This window comes from Bos grunniens, chromosome 15, assembly GCF_055505025.1.
Source record: "Bos grunniens cultivar Pamir isolate PY7600 chromosome 15, Bosgru_T2T1.0, whole genome shotgun sequence".
Lineage (NCBI taxonomy): Eukaryota > Metazoa > Chordata > Mammalia > Artiodactyla > Bovidae > Bos > Bos grunniens.
The window spans coordinates 75443370-75467263 of record NC_141179.1 but is presented as its reverse complement, the minus strand read 5'-3'; the positions used below and the strand labels follow the sequence as shown (position 1 = coordinate 75467263).

Sequence of the window (23894 nt, the reverse complement as noted above, 5' to 3'; positions counted from 1 at the left end):
ACTGCCCTGGATTGGAATCCTGCTGCATCCCAGCTCAGAGCTGAGTGCCCTCAGGCACATGATACGTGTCTTTGAACTTGAGTCTTCTCTGCAAAATGAGAAGTATAATTCCCTCCCCCACAGCCCCCCCTCCCCCGCCCAAGTAGTTAAGAACATTAAGCGCGATCACCTATGAAAAGGGCTTTATTTCTTCCAAAGCACTGTGCAAATGTTGCTTTTGATGTCCTTTGGCTTCCAGCTCTGATTATATCAACTCCCCGCTAAAGAGAGAGAAAGAGGCCTGTGCAGGTGAAACAGGCAAGGATACTCACTCCATCCCCAGGTAACAAGGCTGGCTGGACTTTATGGGCCTTCACGGCATGCCCGGCACTGCAGGACACCCTCTCAAACAGTCTCCTTGTGCGCTTAGCAGTGCCCTCTGCATCACCTTCAGTCCCATTTAATAGATGGGTAAACTGAACCAGTCACTCCTAAAGGAAATTAACCCTAAATATTCATTGGAAGGACTGATACTGAAGCTGAAGCTCCAATATCTTGGCCACCTGATGTCAAGAGCCGACTCACTGAAAAAGACCCTGATGCTGGGAACGATTAAGGGCAGGAGGAGAAGGGGGAGACAGAAGATGAGATGGTAAGATAGCATCATTGACTCAATGCACATGAGTTTGTGCAAACTCCAGGAGATAGTGAAGGACAGGGAAGTCTGACTTGCTGCAGTCCATGGGGTCACAAAGAGTCAGACACGACTGAGTGACAAGAACAACAATGATAAACTGAGCCTCAGGTAACCTTGCTCAAGCTTCCCTGGCTGTCGTGGGGATGTTTTATCCCTGTGGAGGACTTGGCCAAGCCGGCACCTTCGTTTCTTGTAGAGCGAGATCCAGGGTGACCTGGGACACTGCTCATTCCCGAGGTGGCCCTGCACTCGGGGAGGTGCTGGCCGTGGGCTCCACTCTGCAAAGGACCAAACACAGTAACCCACCCCGAGTGTGGCACCTAGGAATGTGCACACAGAACAGGGAGTGTGCCTGGGGTGGGCAGGACCCAGCTCTGGGCCCCAGGAAGACCTTCCTGTGTGGAGATCCCTGGGGACTCAACACATCACGTTCACCTCGGCCTCCTTAGAGAATCACTGGCCCAGCCTGCCCCCGGCTCCTCCCCATTGCCCAAAGCCCCACCCCCACTCCTGAACAGCCCTCAAGCATCTGGGGGCATCACTCTGTCACCCTTCCCCCCATCACATGCTCACTTTTGATGGTGCCAGTCTTGGCTTCCGTAAGCCATTAGACAAGATTCGTGAAGCAGAGAGAAGGCAAGTGGTGGGGGTAAGAGTTGGCAGAAAGGGACCCTGGGACAGACAGACTCCAGGGGATGGGGAGAGAGGGAGACAGAGAGAGGAGGCAGGCTAGATGAGAGAGGAAGAGAGGCATCGGGATCTGGACGCGAGAGAGGATGTGCAGGCAGACAGAGATGTGAGGACACCCAGGGAGCCGTGGGAGGGAGAAAGATGGACCAGAGGCCCCAGGAAAAGGGGACAGAGAGCCCAAGGGAGAACCTCAGCAGACTCAGGCTCATGCAGCTGGCCTTGTCCCAGAGGGTGTCTGGGAAGTGGTTTCCCCTTGCAGGAGGCCAGGGAGGCAGCCTTTGTGGAGGGAGGGCGGGGTGGGAGCCAAGAGACCCAAGTCCGGGACACTAATGCTCTGAACCACGGGGCCACTTGCCCTGGAGATAAAATGAGCAGAAACACATTTGCGTGGCCACCACAGCGTTCACGGCAGCACGGTCTACAACAGCCAAAAACACTGGAAGCCACCTATACCTGCCAGTTCTCCAGAGACACAGAACCAAGAGCAGTTTTATATATATACATGTATATATCTATGTATCTCATATAGATATCACACATATCATGACATATCATATATGTACAATATTACATACGTGTAATAAATCTGTGTGCTTTTCTATCGAGAGATTTCTCTGAAGGAACTGCTTCATGCCATTGTCAGGCTGGCAAGTCCCAAATCTACAAGGTGGGTTGGAAGCTCAGATGGGAGTTGATGCATTCTCGAGGCAGAATTCCTTCTTTCCTGGGAAACCTCAGTTTTTGCTCCTAAGGCCTTTTAATTGATTGGATAAGGCCCTTCTACACACCTAAAGTCAATGGATTGCGAATGGTCTAGCCACGTCTACAAAAGACCTTCAGGGCCACGCCTCGATTGGTGTCAGCTCTGGTCACTGGGTACGACAGCCCTGCCAAGCTGATACATCACACCACCTCATATGGTTTCCTCTGGCTGCTCTAATGAATTACCACAAATGTAGGGGCTTATAGCAAGACACGGTTATTATCTCACAGTTTGGCAAGTCAGAAGTCCTTTGAAATGGGACTCAGCAAAAATCAAGCTGTTAGCAGGGCTGTGTTCCTTCCGGAAACATGAGGGAGAAGCCTCTTCCAGATTGGAGATGCTGCCTGTGTTTCTTGCCTCGTGGTCCCTCTGTCTTCAACGTCAGCCAAGGTCAGCCTGCATCCTCCCGACACTCCCCTCTGTAGTCAAACTCCCCTTTGCCTCTTTTAAGGACCCATGTGATTAGACTGACCCCACCCAGATCATCCAGGATAATCTCCCATCTCAAGACCCTTCACTTGTCTACAAAGTCCCTTTAGCCACGTAAGAAAATAAATTCAGAGGTTCCAGGAGGCATTAGGACCTGGGCATCTTTGGGGGCTCATTACTCTGCCTACCACTCCACCCGGAGGCTCACCACCAGTGGAGGGGGCACATCTTGGTGCCGCCACCCACCCAGGGAAATGGACACAGTGTGATCAGAGTTGGGCTGCAGATGGTTTTCCCAGCAAAATCGGATCCCTGACAGCCATCCAGACCCCGTGGAAGGCCCAGAAGAGCTCTCAGGAAATAAGAGTAAGATCAGCTTAGAGCTCCAAAGCACTGTGATGCCTGACAAAGGATTTGCTGGCTCCCTGCACGAGTGTGCTGCACATCTACAGGTTGAGCTACAAGCCTCTCTGTGACCATGTCGGTGGCTGTGTTGCTGTTCAGTCGCTAAGACTCTTTTACGGCCCCATGGACTATAGCCCGCCTGGCTCCTGTGTCCATGGGATTTCCCAGGCAAGAATACTGCAGTGGGTGGCCATTCCCTTCTCTGGGGGATCTTCCTGACCCAGGGCTTGACTCGTGTCTCCTGCACTGGCAGGCGGATTTACCCTTACCTTCATTACTTGTCCAGTGATTCTGATCCCTGGTACCAGTCTGCACCCTAAGCGCTAGCTAAGAGTGTCACATATGGTGGCAGCTTTGTCGGGGCTCCTCCAAGGTCCCCTTTTTGTGTGTTTCTTCCTCCCAAGGCCTGCACCTGCCACCCTCATGAGAAGACTGCGCTTGGGCTGCCAGAGCCCTTTGTCCCCGTGTTTAGGGAACCAGACGTGTCTGGGAGCTTACATTCTCCCCCATATGCTTGGGTGGCCCTCAGCCAGTGTCTGAGGTCATGGGCAGATGTGAGCCCAGCTTTCCTGTCTCAGGTTGAGACAAACTCAGAGATGCAATCTACACCCCAGAGTTGCCGGTGGGGTCGGGGAGCAGCCTCTGCAGGACTCAGCCTGACTTTGCTCCCTTTCTCGGCTTCTTTTCCTTCCCCATTCTGCTCCCATTTCTTACTGGTTTCTTCCTGAATAAATCCCTTATTCACAAATGCTTATCTCGGAGTCTACTTCTGGGGCATCCAGACAAGGATACGTATGTCATCTCATTTAACATCAACCCTTCGAAGTGAACGCTGTGATGATTCCCACATTTCAGATGAGGAAACTGGGGCCAAACAAGTTTAACAATATAAGAATGGGGTGACAGAGGATGAGATGATTGGATAGCATCACTGACTCAAAGGACATGGGTTTAAACAAGCTCCAGGAGATGGGGAAGGACAGGTAACCCAGGCATGCTGCAGTCCCTGGGGCCGAAAAGAGTCGGACACAACTGAGTGACTGAACAGCAACCAAGTTACAAAGTGGCCGAGTGGGGTTTGAACAGCCGTCAGTCTGAGACCAAGCATTCTGGCCTCCCCTCCTCTCTGTGTGGTGGCTTCCCCAACCCCCGGAGATGTGACAACATGGAGGAAGAGGGCTGGGGAGGGGCGTCTAGTAAAGGACAATGGGGGAAAAGCCCTTGTGGGTCTTGGGCTTCATCGAAGTGAAAAGCAACCACAAACAAACCAGATTCATCATTCGCCAGCTCAGGCACGAAGTGTGATCTGAAGCCCATCTGTCAGGGCTTCTCCAGGGCTGCTTCTCCCGCTTCCCGAGAAGGAACCCTCTGGATTCTCCCCCTCCCAGCCAACGCAAGGCCCAGCTCAGGCAGCGGTTTGCTTTCTCAGCAGAGAAGGGGGCTCTAAGGGGCCGTGGGGGCTGGCAGGTCCTTGCTTGTGTCCGCGGGGCTGAGGTACAAGGCTAGGAAAGGGCTAATGACTTGCTCTTCAGTGCCTTGGTCCCCTCATCTCCCCATGGGGTCCTTTCAAAAGAAAAAAAAAATTGTAGACAGATCCCTCTTTGCTCCTAGTCTCGGAGACCCGCCTGGGTTTAAACCTTGGAAACAGAGGCTGATCCCTGGGCTGCACGAGGCTGGGCAGAGGGGGGCAGCAGTAATTAATGATCTCCCAGCTGCCGTCATAAATTCCTTTTCTGTGTGTTATTTACCTGACCAGCAGGTTCCATCTGGGCAGGTGATGGGCAAATCAGCCTCTGCTTTAGATGGGAGAGAGCACTCAATTACAGATGATCCTGAAAGGGGGTGTCTTTATTCTCCTGCAAGTCCCCACATCCCAGAGACCCAGGTGACTTTTAAAGAAGGAAAAATCAAGGCAGAGGTAAGGTGTGGATCCAGGCCGATGTCTGTACATGGCACCTTCTCTGATGCTCCCAGTTCCTCTTCCCTGCTGGCCACCCTTCTGGGTTTACCAGGATCCCCAGCAAATTTAGCCACCATAATTTAAGATTATGTCATGCACCCTCATAAGATGAATCTAGCATAAAAGATAAGATCATTTAACAACTGTTCTAAGGGGGAAAATCAGTCATTAATGAAGTGCTGGGGGTGTAAGAGGAAAGAAGTACTAAGCCTGGAAGGCCAGGGAGGGCTTCCTGGAGGAGGTGGACAGTAACACTCTTGGGGTCAGGGCAGGTACAGGCAAAGGAGGAGTAATTATCATGGAGCTACCATTTGTGGCACGCCAGGCTGGAGGTGGGGGCTTCACTTAGCCGCTAATCATTAACTGAACCCAGCAAGGTAATCTTGGTTAATGATTAATGATTTGGCCCAGTTCACAAAGGCGGTGATGGTGGTGGTTTAGTTGTTCAGTCACGTTCGACTCTTTGTGATCCTATGGACTGTAGCCTGCAAGGCTCCTCTGTCCATGGGATTTTCCAGGCAAGAATACTGAAGTGGGTTGCCCTTTCCTTCTCCAGAGGATCTTCCCAACCCAGGGATCGAATCTGGGTCTCCTGCACTGCAGGTGGATTCTTGCATTGTGGATTCTTCACCAACTGAGCCACCAGGGAAGCCCCAAGGTAATCTTACTAGTCCACTTTATAGATGAAAGAACGGGATGAGAGAGGTTTGGCTACTTGCCCAAGGACACTAAGCCAACAGGAAAGAAAGCTAGGATTTAAGCCCAGGTCCACATGTCCTGCCCTGTGCCCTAAGTCATGAACAGCTGGGCACAGAAGTCAGCAGTAAGGGGCAGACCATGCTGTGGAGCTCCGAGCTGCGAGAGAGTGCTTCTGTTGGAGCAGCATAGGCAGGCCTCCTGGAGGAGGTGTCTTCCAAATGTGGAAGCTTTGGGCCGTCAGAGAAGGGAGGAAGGGCACTCCTGACGGACGGCATTACTGGGGCAAAGGCATAGGGTAGGAGTGCAGAGAGGTGTTAGTGAACAGCCTCACTTAGTAGGTGTCAAAGGGGCACTGCTGGAAAATAAAAGTCCCCAAGATGTTCCACTCAGGTAGTCTGGCTATCTGGGTACTGGAGCTCCCTCTGGTAAGAATCTCTTATCCTGGATCTTTGCTCGATTCATTCCCTTATTTCACTCAGGTCTCTACTCAGATGTTACCTCCTCCAAGAGGCCTTCCTGGACCACTCTGTCTCAGGCAGCTCCCTGCTCCACCAGTTACTCCCTGAAGGAAAGTTCTGGGGGATGCAGACTTTGTTCACTGTTTTCCCAGCATGGAGAATATTGCCCAGCACAGACTGGACATGAACATACATTTGTGTGGTAGCCAAGATATGGAAGCAGCCTAAGTGTCCATCAACAGGTGAACAGATAAAGAAGATGTGGTATATGTCTACAACGGAATATTACTCAGTCACAAAAAGGCTAAAACATTGCCATTTGCAGCGACATGGACGGACCTAGAGATTATCACACCAAGTCAGACAGAGAAAGACAAATGTATGATACAACTTACATGCGGAATCTAAACAAAAAATACAAATCAACTTGTTTACAAAACAGAAACAGGCTCACAGACGGAGAAAAGAAATTTACTACAAAGGAAAGTGGGGAGAGGGATAGATGAGGAGGATGGGATTAACAGACACAGAGTACTGTATATACAACGGTACTTCCCAAGTAGCTCAAATGGTAAAGAATCTGCCTGGAATGTCAGAGACCTGGGTGCAATCCCTGGCCCAGGAAGATCCCCTGGAGGAGGGCACAGCAACCCTCTCCAGTATTCTTGCCTGGAGAATCCCACGGACAGAGGAGCCTGGCGACTACAGTCCATGGGGGCGCAAAGAGTCGGACACAACTGAGCGACTAAGACACAGGCATATACAGAATGGGTAAACAATAAGGATTTACTGTGGGGCACAGGGAGCTGTATCCAATATCTTATAATAACGTATCACGAAAGCGAATCTGAAGCTGTACACCTGAAACTAACATGATACTGTAAATCAACTCTAATTAAAAAAAAAACGGTTGTGACTGACTGAATGAATGAGTAAATGAATGGCCAGACACTCTGATTACCCACTTGCCCAGCAGGACCAGGGAGTGGGGAATGGGCTATATGAATAAGGACAGTGATGGTCAGGTCTGGATTTGTGGGTTGGTTTGTCCCAAAGCCAAGTTCGCGGGTCCCTGGGGCGAACTTGTAACACAGGACATGTAACACCACTCATCAGCGCTAGTGTGCCATGGAGTCCTGACTTTTTTTTTTGAGCCACATCTTCGGAGTCCAGAGCTCTGAGAGCACACACTATCTTTTCATCTGTTCCTGAGGCAGGAGAGAGCCTCTCAACGGGCCTGATGGGGCCGGACAGACTGAGATTCCCGAGGAGCTTGGCTGTTCTGTTTCCTGTGCTCTAAACCAGAGTGGAAAGCCAGTGTCTGGGAAGCCAGAGCTCCGTTGGCCTAGCACAGCGGTAGCACATGGGCATTTAAAAATAAAAACAAAACTATGAATGAGTCAGCAGTATTTAACTGTTGGAAAATATCTCTTTAAAAATCCAAGTTTTGAACTTCTTTGTTCTTTTTTTTATTTGCAGAAGATTTGAAAAACATTGGAACTAAAATGTAGCTTCTCTCCTCAGAGGGAGTGTGTGTTGAAGCTCACCGCAGTGTCTACCCCTCCCAGACAATCAAGTCATGGTTTAAATGCCCATTATCACTGAGCCAGGGCTCCTGGTTTGTTTGTTTATTTATCACTCAACCTACTCACTTATTTGCATTAGCTGCTTGGTCCAAGTCGGAATTCGAGTGATCCCTGGTCTAAGTACCCTTCGCCTCAGTTTCCTCACTTACAGAGTACAAATGATCTTTCCTCCTAAAAGCAAAGAAGAGGAATGAAGGTGGTCAGACTCTGGCTGGTACCTAATTGATGCTCCATAAATATTTCTCCATTCCCTTCCTGTCTGGCTAAACCAGTACAGCCCCTCATCCTCCAATCAGCAAATAAATGCCGAGTAACACCTTTATGCCAAGAGCCGGGCATGACCCTGGGATGCGTCTGAACAACAGATGGACACGTCACTGCCTCCGTGGCACTTCCAGACCATTGTTAAATCAAATCACTATTATTAAATCCAAATCAATCTGTAAATCTGGTTTGAGACATGTGCCATCACAGCAATAAATGGAATGGAATGCGAGAGAAGACGAGGGAGGGCCCCCCGGGCAGGCTGAACACTGAAGAAAGAGAAGGGCCTGCCACGTGCAGAGGCCGGACAAGTGTTCTAAACAGGGAACAGCCTCTGTGGGCCCCTGAGGCAAGACAAGGGCTTGCCCGGCTCCAGGAACCGGCACGGGGCTGAGGGGGCAGGGATGGCAGGGGACAGGCAAAGGGAACGGTGTGGGTGAAGTGGCCTGGGGAGGAGGGCAGGGCCAGGCTGTCCCGGGAGCAGGGGTCTCACTGTAAGTGCGGCGGGGCACAGAATGCTGGAAGAGGCATGTGGACCCAACCGCCTCACTGAAAAAGGCAGACAGGAGAAATGACACTAGGCAGAGAGTAAAGCCATGCCCTTCACCTGGACTGGCAGAAAGACACCGCCCCCACCCCCGCCACGGCTGACTCACGCTCCGCTCAGAACACAAGCACCTGTGTGTGTCCAGCCACAGGCCACCCGGACGTGAAGAGGCAGACCCACGGGATAAGGGGCTCTGGCTTCAGAGACGGATTTCCAGTTTTAGTTCTGCCTCTATAACCTGCCAGCTGTGTGATCTGGGCAAGTTACTTAACCACTCTGTGCATCTGTTTCCTCATCTCTAAACCTAGGGAGAAGTGAGGCAGCTAAAGCCCTGTGCACAGAAGCTGAGGTGCTAATGTTGCTGACATTTGCAGGCAGCAGACTCGGGGACAATCCCAAACGCCTGCACTTCATGTACTGGTAGACGCAGACATTTGTTTAGCTTTCCGTTCCAGGAAAGCCCTGCTTTCTGCTGTATCCCTCTAACTCTGGAATGTAAAGAGTGATTTATGTCCCCTGTCTCCGTTAAGGGAGATTTTATCATTGTTCCATTTTACTGATGGGAAACAGAGGAGGGAAGTGTCGAAGCTCCAGGCCCGAGGCCCCACAGCCAGCAGAGGAACAGGGTGAGGGCGCAGAGCCTGATTTCCAAGGCCACCTCGCCCTGCACATACTGCAAGACATGCTGAGGAATCGCCCACCTCGAAACACATTAAAGGACAAACAAGTCCGGCAGGGTCTCCATGTACAAATGGGGAAGCTGAGAATCCATGAAATGGCCTTGTAAAAGAATACAGGCCCCAGGTGACACGGGAAGCCACAAACAATCCGCCCTGACGCATTTCCATCAGGCTCAAGGGCTGATTCAGAGACCTGCCGGAATCCTTAAACAAGTCAGCCAGACCCTGACTCCTGTTCCCAGCTCACGTCCATCAGGAGATCCCCCACAGAAGGGGATTCCTCTTGGGTGCATCAGGTCAGGCAAGGCTAGCCTTCTCCGAGGTGGGGCTCCATCTCTGCAGGTACCTGAGAACCCTGCAGAGAGTACCCAGAGGGGAGAGGTTTGCAACAGGCAGCAAGACCCAGTGAGAAGCGTGAAGGCCCTGAAGTCCACAGATCTGGGTTACCACCCAGCCGCCCACTTCCTCGGTGACGTGAACAGGCCCAGTGACCTCAGTCCTCTCATCTGTGAAATGGGGACAAAAGTCAGCCCTATCTCAGAGGGTGTCCTGAAGATTAAACGATCACTGGGGTAATAATCTGTACAAGCTCCCACAGAAGTTTCTGACACATGGAAGGTGCTGGATAAACCTCTGCCTCCTAATTGGTTGCATTCTAAGAGTCCTTTGGTTTGGAGTTGGAAAGAGATAAAAAAAGCAAACTCTTTGACCATTTTCGGTACTCAGCAGACATCTAGGGTGCTCAGATCAGAACACCCCTGACCTCCCAGTTGGGCCCTGACCAGTGCGTACCCCTCAAAAGGCATTGCTTCATTCTCAGCATCACTTCTAAACCTTGAGTTTGTTCTGATTGTTCAGCTGGCCACACGGAACCACAAGGATCTGCCTGGTGTCTGTCTCCAGGACCAGAGAAGGGCTTACTAAGGACAGGGATGGGTGGATGTTGATTCTACATTCCCAGCAGCAAGCAAAGCCTCTGGTACCAGCTGGTGCCAAATAAATGTCTGTGGCATGAATGGATGAATGAGTGACGGCAACGTCCCTGGGGAAGCATCAGACAGGCAGTCTGTCCTCGCTCAGGCTTCTCCTGAAATGGAACAGTAATCCCCATGATCACTGCATAATAACGAGGGCGCTGGCCTTGTAAGCGCAGGAAGCCCAGCCGTGTTTACACGGCAGCCTCTTCTCACTGGGCTGAGAGGAGCCGGCCTCCGGAATCCCAGGCACAGACCCCAGGGCCCTGGGCTTCCTCTCCCTGCTTTCTCCTTCCTCCCATTGTCCCTGCCTGGCTTCCCACAGCCCCAGGCCAAGGGCCCGGCTCTGAATGGAGGTCACTGAGTGGCCCTGCCGGCCTGAGGTTCTGGGCAGAGCAGAGTGGCCAGTTCCCCTTCTGCGACATTCCTTTCCCAGGGACCCTCCCCGTCACAGCTTGGTTTTCTCAGAAACTGGGAGGCCTCCACTTGCTCTGTCCCTGCCCACAACCCCAGCTGGCTGGTAGTCCACTCTGGAGGCCCCCAGGAAGCCAACTGATTAGCTGAAGTGGGGATGATGCCACAAAGCTCCAGGCCAAATAAGTAACCAGGGCTGGTAACTTCAAATGCTAAATAAGGACCCTAGAAAGGGCATGGAATGCCCTTTGTGGGGAGGGGCGTACCAAGCCCTCCCCACACCCCCAGCAGAGGGGAAACTCCATGGAGGAAGAAGGCATGTGAAAGCACCAGGAGTCTATGGCTTTCTTAGAACTCAGGCTGCTCAGAGAAACTCAGAGGCCTTAACTCCAAACCCTGGACTGGAGGTGGTGAGGCTGGTTTTCCACTGGGGGAAGACCCAGAAGACAGGAGGCAGGGGGTGGCAGGTGGGGCTCAGCACCAAGCCTCATCTTCTAATTGATTTACAGCCGCTGCCACAGAGCAGAGCTCCCGTGGCTGTCAGAGACAGGCAAGAAACACGCCTCATTGATCCTGGTCTTCCAGTGCGAGTGTGATGGGGACACCCAGCCCCCAGGGGCTGACTTCTTTCCCCCCTCCCCATCTTGCCCAGCTCCAGCTCCTTTGACTCCAATGCTATGCTGTGCTAAGTCACTTCAGTCGTGTCCCACTCTGTGCAACCCCATAGACAGCAGCCCACCAGGCTCCCCCATCCATGGGATTCTCCAGGCAAGAACACTGGAGTGGACCCTCTCTAATTGTCACAGAGAGGGATGGAAAATGCGGAAGGCAAGATCTCCAGTCAGTTCAGTTCAGTCGCTCAGTCGTGTCCAACTCTTTACGACCCCATGAACTGCAGCATGCCAGACCTCCCTGTCCATCACTAACTCCCAGAGTCCACCCAAACCCATGTCCATTGAGTCAGTGATGCCATCCACCCATCTCATCCTCTGTCGTCCCCTTCTCCTCCTGCCCTCAATCTTTCCCAGCATCAGGGTCTTTTCAAATGAGTCAGCTCTTCGCATCAGGTGGCCAAAGTACTGGAGTTTCAGCTTCAACATCAGTCCTTCCAATGAACACCCAGGACTGATCTCCTTTAGAATGGACTGGTTGGATCTCGTTGCAGTCCAAGGGACTCTCAAGAGTCTTCTCCAATACCACAGTTCAAAAGCATCAATTCTTCAGTGCTCAGCTTTCTTTATAGTCCCACTCTCACATCCATACATGACCACTGGAAAAACCATAGCCTTGACTAGACGGACCTTTGTTGGCAAAGTAATGTCTCTGCTTTTGAATATGCTATCTAGGTTGGTCATAACTTTCCTTCCAAGGAGTAAGCATCTTTTAATTTCATGGCTTCAATCACCATCTGCAGTGATTTTGGAGCCCAAAAAAATAAAGTCAGCCACTGTTTCCCCGTCTATTTGCCATGAAGTGATGGGACTGGATGCCATGATCTTAGTTTTCTGAATGTTGAGCTTTAAGCCAACTTTTTCACTCTCCTCTTTCACTTTCATCAAGAGGCTCTTTAGTTTTTCTTCACTTTCTGCCAAAAGGGTGGTGTCATCTGCATATCTGAGGTTATTGATATTTCTCCCGGCAATCTTGATTTCAGCTTGTGCTTCTTCCAGCCCAGTGTTTCTCATGATGTACTCTGCATAAAAGTTTAAAAAGCAGGGTGACAATATACAGCCTTGATGTACTCCTTTTCTTATTTGGAACCAGTCTGTTGTTCCATGTCCAGTTCTAACTGTTGCTTCCTGACCTGCATACAGGTTTCTCAAGAGGCAGGTCAGGTGGTCTGGTATTCCCATCTCTTTCAGAATTTTCCACAGTTCATTGTGATCCACACAGTCAAAGGCTTTGGCATAGTCAATAAAGCAGAAATAGATGTTTTTCTGGAACTCTCTTGCTTTTTCCATGATCCAGCGGATATTGGCAATTTGGTCTCTGGTTCCTCTGCCTTTTCTAAAACCAGCTTGAACATCTGGAAGTTCACGGTTCACGTACTGCTGAAGTCTGGCTTGGAGAATTTTGAGCATTACTTTACTAGTGTGTGAGATGAGTGCAATTGTGTGGTAGTTTGAGCATTCTTTGGCATTGCCTTTCTTTGAGATTGGAATGAAAACTGCCCTTTTCCAGTCCTGTGGCCACTGCTGAGTTTTCCAAATTTGCTAGCGTATTGAGTGCAGCACTTTCACAGCATCATCTTTCAGGATTTGAAATAGCTCAACTGGAATTCTCTCACCTCCACTAGCTTTGTTCATAGTGATGCTTCCTAAGGCCCACTTGACTTCACATTCCAGGATGTCTGGGTCTAGGTGAGTGATTACACCATCATGATTATCTGGGTCATGAGGATATTTTTTGTACAGTTCTTCTGTGTATGCTTGCCACCTCTTCTTAAGATCTTCTGCTTCTGTTAGGTCCATACCATTTCTGTCCTTTATTGAGCCCATCTTTGCATGAAATGTTCCCTTGGTATCTCTAATTTTCTTGAAGAGATCTCTAGTCTTTCCCATTCTATTGTTTTCTTTGCACTGATCACTGAGGAAGGCTTTCTTATCTCTCCTTGCTATTCTTTGGAACTCTGCATTCAAATGGGTATATCTTTCCTTTTCTGCTTTGCTTTTCACTTCCCTTCTTTTCACAGCTATTTGTAAGGCCTGCTCAGACAGCCATTTTGCTTTTTTGCATTTCTTTTTCTTGGGGATGGTCTTGATTCCTATCTCTTGTACAATGTCATGAACCTCCGTCCATAGTTCATCAGGCACTCTGTCTATCAGATCTAGTCCCTTAAATCTATTTCTCACTTCCACTGTATAGTCATAAGGGATTTGATTTAGGTCATACCTGAATGGTCTAGTGGTAACTTGGACTGGCAGGACTTAATATTATAGAAGTGGGTAAACAGAGGCCCAGATCAATGACTTAGCTCTCTTTTGCCCTCAGGAGCAAGGCCTGGGCTTCATTTGGAGTCTAACATTTTCTTGGTTAGTTAGATTGTGTCTCCTCAAACTGTTGGAAGGTGCTCCTCAGAGAGCTGAAAAGAGTTGCAATTCCAGTGCAGAGAGATTGGCTATTCCAAACACTCATGCTCTCCTTCTAGAGTGAAGAACTATGGCTGGAAAAAGCCTGCTCAGCCAGGAACTACATTTCCCAGGCTCCCTTGCACCTTTGGGGCCACGTGAGTCATTTCCACCAATGGGAGTGGAAGTGATGTGAACCCTCCTAGTCCAATGTGATGAGGAAGCAGATGGACCCTCTCTACCTTTCCGTCTTCTTTCCATGGTGACCTTGGAAGCCACATGTTGAAGATGAAGGGAAATAGCAGCCCTCAATTCTGTATGATAAGCCACCTTCCACTTTCACTGAACTGTTGCTGAGCAAGAAATAATTTTGTATTGTGTTAAACTACTGAAATTCAGGCTTTACCTCTTATAGCACTCAGTATTGCCCTAACCAATACACTAGTCTTAGGTTCTCAATTATTACAACCATCTCATCTATAACCACTATTGAGAATCCTGGGAAAGACTCTGGAAACCCCAAGGGTTCAGCTAGAAGTCTGTTTAATTCAGGAAACATTTACTGAGCATTTCCTATGCCTTGCCCTGTCTCACCAACGTGTAAAAAGTTCTCTGGTAAACCCATTACTTTATCTCCACCCCCATGCACAGCGATGATTCTTTCCTCCCTTTTGAAGCCACACCTCTCACTGGAGTTGTCTGTACCTCTTGTCACCATTTCTGCATCTTCCACTCACTTCTCAACCCCCTCCAGTTTAGCCTACATTCCAGCTCTCCTAAGAAAGAGAACCAGCAAACATCCTCTGTCTATAGTCTGGGGTACCTTGACTTCTTGAAATCTCAATTCCTGCATCAAATGGCCTCCCCTTTCAGGAGCACAGCTGTGCATACAACTTGTCTACAAAGCTGACTCCTTCTGACCCTCATGACAGCTCAAAAGATCATTCAGCATTTCTAGAAATTCCTAGAAATATGTGTTAGGCAACATTCTAGAAAAGCAAGAAGAGGTAAAAAAGAAACCATCCTTGCCCTTGAGAAACTTTCAGTCCAGGTAGGGTAATATAGCCCCACTTTTCAGATGAGGAAACTGAGGCTCAGAAAAGCTAAGTGTCTAAAATAACATAGCTGATTGGTGACATCTTGCCCATTGACCCAACACATTGGAATCATCTGAAAAAGAAGATCAACAAAGATGATGTACTTCCTTCAAAAGACCAAAAGCAGAATTTCCAAATGGAGACAAAGAAAAGAAATTGAACAATCCCAGGTTCAGATTCTCTTCTACTTTATTTTATAATGTGTAATATTCTAATAAAATCAAGTGCTCTTAAGCAGCCCCAAATGAGATCTAAGGAGATGTTTTAATTTTAGCTCCACGCCAAATAGCCCAATATTATATTCTTAAAATTATTTAACTAATTATGAAATTACTAAAAGGTTACATCCCTTCTCTGTGCTTCAGTTTCCCCTTGGGAATGATAAAGAGCTAACCTAACAGTCACTCGGGCTCCCTGCAGTCTTCAGTGTCTGTGACTCTAGAGTTCTCTTGCTTGCTGATGGAGGAACTGCCTCCCCAGTCCACCTGCCCCTACTGATAAGTGAACATCCTACTGAGTGTTTATCCAGCGTGACACAGAGTGGTCATATATCTTTTATAACAAACCTAAGAAGTAAGGGCTATCACTTTATTGAAGAGGATACCAAGATGCAGCCAAGTTTAAGTAAATGGCCCAGGGATGCACAGCAAGTAGGTGGTCAAACCAGGATCCAAATCCAGATAGTCAAGCTCTCAAGGGCTATGTTGGCAAGACCCACAGTCCCATCTATCCACAAAAGGCTTTGCCTGTAGCTTCTGAAGAGTGGACGGCAGACCACAGGACCCCACCTCACCGTCCACAGCCGACAGCATCAAGAAGGACGCCTGGCCCGGGGCAGCCCACTCTTTAACCACTGGCAGTACCAGGCACAGCCTGCTGGGGAAGGCATTCAGGCAGGCTTGCCCAGGGAAGCTCCAACGGCCCTTGGTCATGAGACTGAAATCCAAGAGAACGCAGGGTCCCCTCACCAGGATCAGAGTCCAAATCAGCAGCCACTGCTAGTCAAAGCCACGAGAGCGTAGAGCTGCCCTGAAGGGCCCGATGGGAGTTTAGAATTCTTCAGATGTTTCTCTGGATCTAGGAGCTTAGAAGTGGCCCACTTCGGCTCCTCAGATTGCCTTGAACTCTGGATATGTCTCGACAGCCACCTCCCTCGAGTGGCTCTGGGGCACGTGGTCCTCTATCCCCCCACCCCCAACCCCACCCCGCAAACAGCTTGCTAAAACCAGCACCTCTGAGCAAACCAACTCCCTTTCTGCTTGCCAGACACCTTCGTTGGGTCTGCCGGCACCTTTACAAAACCAACACGCTCCTTATAAGTAAGCCATTGGCTCAGGCACTGGACTTTTCTGTAACACAGAGATTTGTGCTGTCACAATATTTACTGTAATAGGATTTGACAAATAGAGCAGTGGTGTGAGAGACAGTCTGTATAAAAGGGGGAAAAAATAGAGAGAGAAAGGAGGCGCTTTTTTTTTTTTTAATAACCCTTCCTAGCTCAAGAAAATGGAAAAAGCAGAGTGCCTAACAGAGGGGAGAAAAGTCAATTAAATCATGATAATTACTTCCGCTGCCATGCCCGAGAGCAGCATGAGCGTCTATTAATTAGGATTTCCATGTTGACTGTGGCCGTTTGACTTCAACGAGACTGTCAGTGGGCTCAGTAATAACAGTTCTCCTGGAGAGCGAATGTGCGAAAATATTTTCACCCTGACAATTAGCAGTTTTAAAGAACCCAAGACACACACACACACACACACACACAGAACTGGGTTCCCTGGGCCCCTGTGATTAGCATGAAATGTAACCCCCACCTCCAACTCCAGAAGTCAAGATACTCCAACCCACTCCTTATAATTAGCAGCTCCTCCCCGGTCTCTAATTAGCACTAAGATGCTTCTGAGGGTGCAAATTCCTACACAGGAGCACAGACCAGGAGGCTGAAGGAAGTGGCATGGTTCTCTTGTCCAGACCACTGCCTCTGGCAAGAGCAGCCCCAACCACTCAGGAGAAGAGCCAGTTTTAAGGCAACACTGAAGGAAGGACGTTCAGCAAAACTTGACTCCATCCTCAGAACCACATTCACATCTAGAAACCAGAAGCTTCAGTACCGGTGGGTGTTCTAAACCATCCACAGAACCTGGGTCTGAGATGATGCTCCCTGTTCAGACAGGCAAAGGCCTGCAGCATCTGCTCACGAGGGGCTGTCCAGCCTGTCTCTAGAATATCAGGGTCAGGACCACTGTGAGAAATGCTAGGCCACTTGGCAAATGGAGAAACTGAGGCTCAGGGAAAGCAGAGCATGTGCTTTCATTTGCAGGACCAGGACTCAGGCCTAGGCCTCTTGAGTCCCAGCTGGGTCTCAGACAAATGCAGGACACTGGGCCAACCATGCCAAAAAGCCCGTGCCACCTCCCCACCTGACCTGATGAGCTGGAAACAGAGAACCCTGGCTGGGAGCCTGGGTGGGGGGCCCTGCCACGTGCCCTCTGGCCCCCTGGTGGGGCTGAGCCAGGAAATCCTCCAGCTCTGGGGCCCCAGGCTTGCCCCAGCCTCAGAGCCCTGGGCAGAGGAAGGTCAGGGTCAGGGCCCAGGAGAGCTGTGTCCTGGAGGATGTATAGAAATAGCGTCCCCTGCTTGGGCAGGGCTCGCGGAGGGAAATGGGCTTTCCTGTCATTCACCGTCTATCCTGCACCAGCCAAGTCAAACAACGGAGACTCGCCCACATCACACACCTAGCCAGAGGCAAAACCTGGATATCCTGACTGGCAGGCTACTGCTCCCAGCCATCCTAGCCTAAAACATACTTACGGCTAAAAGGAACAGATATGAGCACTCAGCGTGGAAAGAACTGGAAGTCTGCGGACAGACTCTCTGGCTTCTTGCATGGATGGATGATCTCACTATGGGCCTCCCCTCTCTGGCTTCAGCCAGCCCGTGTACAAAGCAGGTACCTCTAGGGATCGTTGGCAGGTTGGATATAAGCGAATCGGCACCGAGGGAAGTGCCTGGACCACCGTGGCTAAGGGTTTGGACCCAGGGAAGGGTGGCCTGCTGAGACTTCAGATCCTGAGGCCTTGTTTTCCCATCTGGGAAGAAGACCGGGTGGGGAATCGCCACCACCACCATAGCTGATGTACCTGAGGCACTCTGCATCGTACCTGGATGATGTGGGTGCGTGCTGAGTCTGTGCTGGGGATGGTGTGTGAGTCCTTCCGCGTCTCAGTGGTGGCTGGAGTGGAATTAAGAGTTCCCAAGCCTCCCCACCCCCATAGTAGAATTATTCATCCACACCCTTCCCACAGTCTCACATGGGCAGTGATCGCCCACCCTTTGACTTCGGGCCTGAGTGAGTGACTTGCTTTGACCAGTAGGATGTCAGAGCAGAGCATGGCTGTCCCTGCACGGCTGGAAGGGCCCTCTTGGGCACTGGTCAAATGCCATGAGAAGAACATGTCTCAGTAGCCTGGCCTGCAGAATAAACACGCGTAGAGCAGACCTCAAGCCGCAGTAGCTGCTGGTCTAAGAAGGATGAGACACGTAGTACAGACTCAAAGCCCAACCTGCAGCAGAGCCTGGAGTCCAGGCCAGCCCAACCACGGCGCAGCTGTCTCACAGCCCATGAACAGGAGAATAAATGTGGCTTTAAGCCACTGACCTTTGGGATCTTTTGTTATGCAGCATTACTTTGATGATAACAAATGCAACTCCCATTGTACTGTGAGGAAGAGAGGTTAAGTGACTTGCTCAGCTCATGATGCTGGCAGATAGCAAAGCTAAGGCTGAAACCCAACATGGCCCCCTGAGACAGACCCTCAAGCTGCCTCTCCAGCAGGCCAAGGCAGTGATGCCCACCAGGTATCCCCTGAGGGGTTGCTGCCAAGCAGACCCCTACATCCTCTCTTCCAGCCCCACACTTTCCTGAGCAGGGGGTGGGGTTGGGGGGTGTTGGTTGGAGTAGCCCCATCAGACTGCATCCAGGCCACTAACCCCAGCTCTGGGACCAGAGCCCAGCTGCCCACAGGACCGGATCCTCTGCCCTAAAGGGTGCCCTCACCAGGATGGACACTGATCTATCACCCTCTCATTTGCCCGTGGCAGAGACAGACCCGGGTGAAAGGGAAGGAGAGGGAAAGCAGACAGCAGTCAGAAGAAGAGGTTGTCAGGTTCTTGCTGGGCCCACCTGCCTCCTGCACCTGGACAGCAGGCAGCCAGGGAGCCAGTTCCTTTGAATAAATCTACATTCACTTAGATTGGCAGGCAGCAGGCTTGAGCGGGAACAGGGGCTTCCCTGGTGGCACAGACGGTAAAGTGTCTGCCTGCAATGCAGGAGACCCGGGTTCGATCCCTGGGTGGGGAAAAGCCCCTGGAGAAGGAAATGGCAACCCACTCCAGTACTCTTGCCTGGAAAATTCCATGGACAGAGGAGCCTTGTAGGCTACAGTCCATGGGGTCGCAAAGAGTCGGACACGACTGAGCGATTTCACTTCTTCTAGGAGGGCATAGGAGAAGCAGGCAGTCAGTATCTATTTCCATGGTCTCACTCCCCACGTGAGTCTCTGTCAGGGTACAGTCTCCAAACATGTGCAGGTCCTCCCCTTCTCTGAGAAGGCAGCAGTTACAGCAGAAAGAGTGTGTTGTTTGCAGTGAGAGGGGTTCCAATCAGGCCTCTTCCTAGCCGCAAGGCCAGAAACCAATTCTCTGGGCCTCAAAACCCAGTATAAGGAGGAAAGACTTAAGACCCACCCCCAGGGTTGCTATGAAGACTTCACAGGTTATGAACACCAGAGTCTGGTGTAAACTCTAAAGCAGTGTCACACATTAGCTAACACTGTTCTCTGATTTTAAAAGACACTTGGTCCTTGGAAGAAAAGCTATGACAAACCTAGACAGCATCTTAAAAAGCAGAGACATTACTTTGCCAACAAAGGCCCATCTAGTCAAAGCTATGGTTTTTCCAGTAGTCATGTATGGATGTGAGAGTTGGACTATAAAGAAAGCTGAGCACCAAAGAATTGATGCTTTTGAACTGTGGTGTTGGAGAAGACTCTTGAGAGTTCCTTGGAGTGCAAGGAGATCCAACCAGTCCATCCTAAAGGAAATTAGTCCTGAATATTCATTGGAAGGACTGATGCTGAAGCTGAAACTCCAATACTTTGGCCTTCTGATACAAAGAACTGAGTCCTTGGAAAAGACCCTGATGCTGGGAAAGACTGAAGGTGGTAGGAAAAGGGGACAACAGAGGATGAGATGGTTGGATGGCATCACCGATTCGATGAACATGAGTTTAAGCAAGCTCTGGGAGTTGGTGATGGACAGGGAAGCCTGGCGTGCTGCAGTCCGTGGGGTCACAGAGAGTCAGATACGACTGAGCAACTGAACTGAACTGAACTGATTCTCTGATGTTGGTCTGTGCCAAGGGTGGTTACAAAAGCACTTGATTCTGATGAACCAGAGGGGAAAACACACAGATGCTGAAATGGCTACAAGCACAAACATACCCAAAGCGGCCTCCTGCCAATTTGGTCACAAGCGATGCAGGAAAGGCAGATGTAGCACACACGTAACTATCGTGCCTTCTAATTCCCACCGGGGGCAGACATCACTAATCGATGACAATACTCTGCTGATCAACACAGAAGAAACCTCAGAGTCATTTCAGGCCAGTGCATTGGCAGCTGCTATCAGTGGTCTGAGTAGGTACAAGACTAAAACCTATTTCTCCTCCCTGGTCCAGTCCAGCAGTCTTGTTTTACAAAACAGAAGCCCAGGGCGAGTGAGAGACTGCACAACAACAACTCAGGTCTCTAGATTCTGCTGCTTCCCCCACCGCACCAGCATTTTTCACTCTGACGCTGGCTTTGTTTTCTGGACACATTGAGGGAAAGGAAGGGACCAGTCTTCCCTGTCTCATCAGTCTCTGACACGTGAGGCTCAGGGAGACCCTCCGTCTTCTCGCCCCCTCCCCAGTTTTCTCTGCTCCCGCCACCCAGCCATCTGTATGTTCCTGGATCTCACAGTCCCCACGCAGTGGCCCACATCTGGCCCCTCTGCCTCCTGATGTCCCAGGGCTGGAGGGCTCTCCAGCTCGACTCTCAACGACCCCTTCTCAGAGAGGCTGCTCTTTCCCTGGCCCCTCGCTCTGAAGTGGCTGCACCCTCAGCCCCCATTATCCTGCTCTATGATCTCCTTTCCTTTTCTTTAGCATGTCATTCTCACCATAGCATCCTCAGGGCCTAGAACAATCCCCAGCATCGAATAGGTACTTGATAAATATTTGTCAAATGAATCTTATCTATCCCAGCCACCCAGATCCCAACACACACACACACACACACACACACCCCTCTGCAGAGGGGCTGGCCAGCTGTAGGGTTGGGGAATTAAGCTTCTGCCTCTTCATTCTCAGTCAACTTCTGGGAATAGGGCAGGTTCACTTTGGTCCCTTGGTTTCGGGTGTGAGATGGACTGAGAAGGACTCTGAGATAATGTGGGACCAGCTCCTTGTTCCTGGCTCACCCACTCTGCACCCAGATCACGTGTCACAGAAAGCAGGTCTCAAGTGAGGGCTGGGAAGTTCCCCCAGGAGTGCTGCCTTGCAGGACAGCCCCTGAACCCTGGTGGGCTTCCATCTTCACACCGGCCAAAGTTAGGGCAGACCCTAAGGTGAGCCCCATGGGGGCCCCAGGCTCGTACCAGCTGAGTACCCAGTCCCTGGGCTTTCTTCCCCAAGGGTCAGCAGCTGGAGCCTCTGCACCTGTTTTTATTCCTTTCTCCTCTCTCCTCTTGATTCACCACCTCCAGCTGCAACAAAGGTCCATCTGGTCAAGGCTATGGTTTTTTCCAGTAGTCACATATGGCTGTGAGACTTGGACTATAAAGAAAGCTGAGCACCGAAAAATTGATGCTTTTGAACTGTGGTGCTGGAGAAGACTCTTGAGAATCCACTGGACAGCAAGGAGATCCAACCAGTCCATCCTAAAGGAGATCAGTCCTGGTGTTCATTGGAAGGACTGATGCTGATGCTAAAACTCTAATACTTTGGCCACCTGATGCGAAGAGTTGACTCATTGGAAAAGACCCTGATGCTGGGAAAGATTGAGGGCAGGAGGAGAAGGGGACGGCAGAGGATGAGATGGTTGGATGGCATCACCAACTCAGTGGACATGAGTTTGAGTAAGCTCTGGGAGTTGGTGATGGACAGGGAGGCCTGGCGTGCTGCAGTCCATGGGGTCACAAAGAGTCGGACACGACTGAGTGACTGAGCTGAGCTGAGCTGAGCTGAGATGTCACTCTGCAACTTCGTGCTGCTGCTCCCCCGAACCGAGCCCACTTCCCCATCAGAACCATGGTTCTTGCCCCTGCCTGTGCCTGGAACGTTCCTCCACCAACTCTGCATGACCGAGTTCTTCTCATGGTTCAGGTCTTCACACAAATACCGCCTCATCACCTGCCCACCCGTCGTCACCCCGTCCTGTCACCCTGCTCCATCATCAGTGTGTCATTTTCACCCCACCCACCAGAATCACCTTATTTATTTGCTTCCTTTAGTCCTTCCTTTTATCTGTCTGTCCCACCAGGCTTCAAACCCTGTTAGGCGGTCCCCAGTGGCTCTATGTTAGCTGATCTATTGCGGTGGCTCAAAAAGCTATTGACAAATGAAAGAACGAGAGAATGAGTGATCGATTCTTCCTGTGGGATCCAGTCCTCCTCGGTGAAATTTCTCTCTGAAGCCCCAATACTGACCCGGGACCTGGGGCAGTGCATGAAACACACCCTCAGGAAACATCCAGGAAAGGAGCTGTCTTGTTTTCAGGGTCTTGGTTTCTACCCCTATTCAATGAGGCAGCAGGACAAGTCAACACTCTTCAAACAGTGTGGCTGGAAACCCTCTGGAAGCGGCTCCCATTGGTAGCGCTCTTGCTGCGGATTTCAAATCCGCCAACGAGCCAACTCCAGCCAGGTAGTGAGGTTTCAGGAAGACGGGTGTCCTCCTTGCAAAGCCCTGCCCTTCTTCACTGCGGTGGAGAGGGAGCCAGTCCTTCGTCTGAGAAATAAGGGTGCTGGGAGATGGTCGTTGTCTTCTTTTTAACATCCTTACTCTGTAACAGGAAGAGGCTGTCAACCAGACGCAGATGTCAGTCCTGAATCTTTTTTTTTTTTTGGTAATTTTATTGGTAAAGGAAATGAAGTCTGGGCCCCTCCACCCTGGTGCTCTGCTGACATGCCCCAAACAATGAGCCCTTTTCCACCAACAATGAAGAATTAAACTGCCCAAGACTCCCTTGCTTTTGTCTGTTTCCTATTTTGAGCTTCCTTTGAAAAAGCCGTTTTACTGCTTTATAGAGTTCGATGATCTCAGGACTGATCTCCAAGGCTCCGTTTCCTTGGTCTCTGTGCCCTTGATTCTTGTCACATCTGAGCCCCTAAGCCTAATAATCCTAACCCTGTGCTAAGCTGTGCTTAGTCACTCAGTCGTGTCCGACTCTGCGACCCCCTAGACTATAGCCCGCCAGGCTCCTCTGTCCATGGGGATTCTCCGGGCAAGAACACTGGAGTGGGTTGCCATGCTCTCCTCCAGGGGATCTTCCCAACCCAGGGATCGAACCCAGGTCTCCCGCACGGGAGGCAGATTCTTTACCATCTGAGCCAACCAGGGAAGCCCAAGAATACTGGAGCTGGGTAGCCTATCCCTTCTCCAGGGGATCTTCCTGACCCAGGAATCAAACTGGGGTCTCCTGCACTGCAGAAGGATTCTTTACCAGCTGAGCTGCCTGGGAAGCCCAACCCTAACCGGAACTTTCCTCGAAGTCTAGGTGTGCCTGCACGCCTGGTGTGCAAGAGCCAGGCTCAGATTTTCTGGTCCGGAAGGCCCAGAAAGTGTCCTGCTAGCCCAGCTTGGCCCTTCGTGCTGCGCTGGCAGTGACCCCACACTGCCAGAGCAGCTCTGCCCTCTGCCCCACACCCTGTTTCCAGGGTCTCTCGGCATCGGACTTTGTGCATCTTGCAAACAAACACAAAATAACTGCACTTGAGGTGCGGCGGATGCATCTGGGGCCCTGGCCCTGGGAGTGGTTGTCCTACCTTCGTTTTTAGCCTCATTTAGAGAGACCCACGGTCGTGTTCAAGGTCACACAGCAAGGGGAGGCACAAAGCCAGTTCTTGGAGGTCTCTCGCCCAGCAG

The 23894-nt window shown here is 50.6% G+C and overlaps 1 protein-coding gene across 22 annotated transcripts in view; it reads right to left on the bottom strand.

The window, feature by feature from the left end:
- The window catches only part of TSPAN18 (tetraspanin 18), a 214777-nt gene that overhangs the window by 99464 nt on the left and 91419 nt on the right, over positions 1-23894 (bottom strand). For 4 of the 22 annotated variants that reach the window (XM_086341262.1, XM_086341268.1, XM_086341261.1 and 1 more), the window contains one exon: positions 7733-7837. The exons of the other annotated variants lie outside the window; for them this stretch is intronic. The gene's annotated coding sequence lies outside the window, so the exon portion shown is untranslated. The remainder of the gene's footprint in view (positions 1-7732; positions 7838-23894) is intronic. 22 annotated transcript variants of the gene reach the window in all.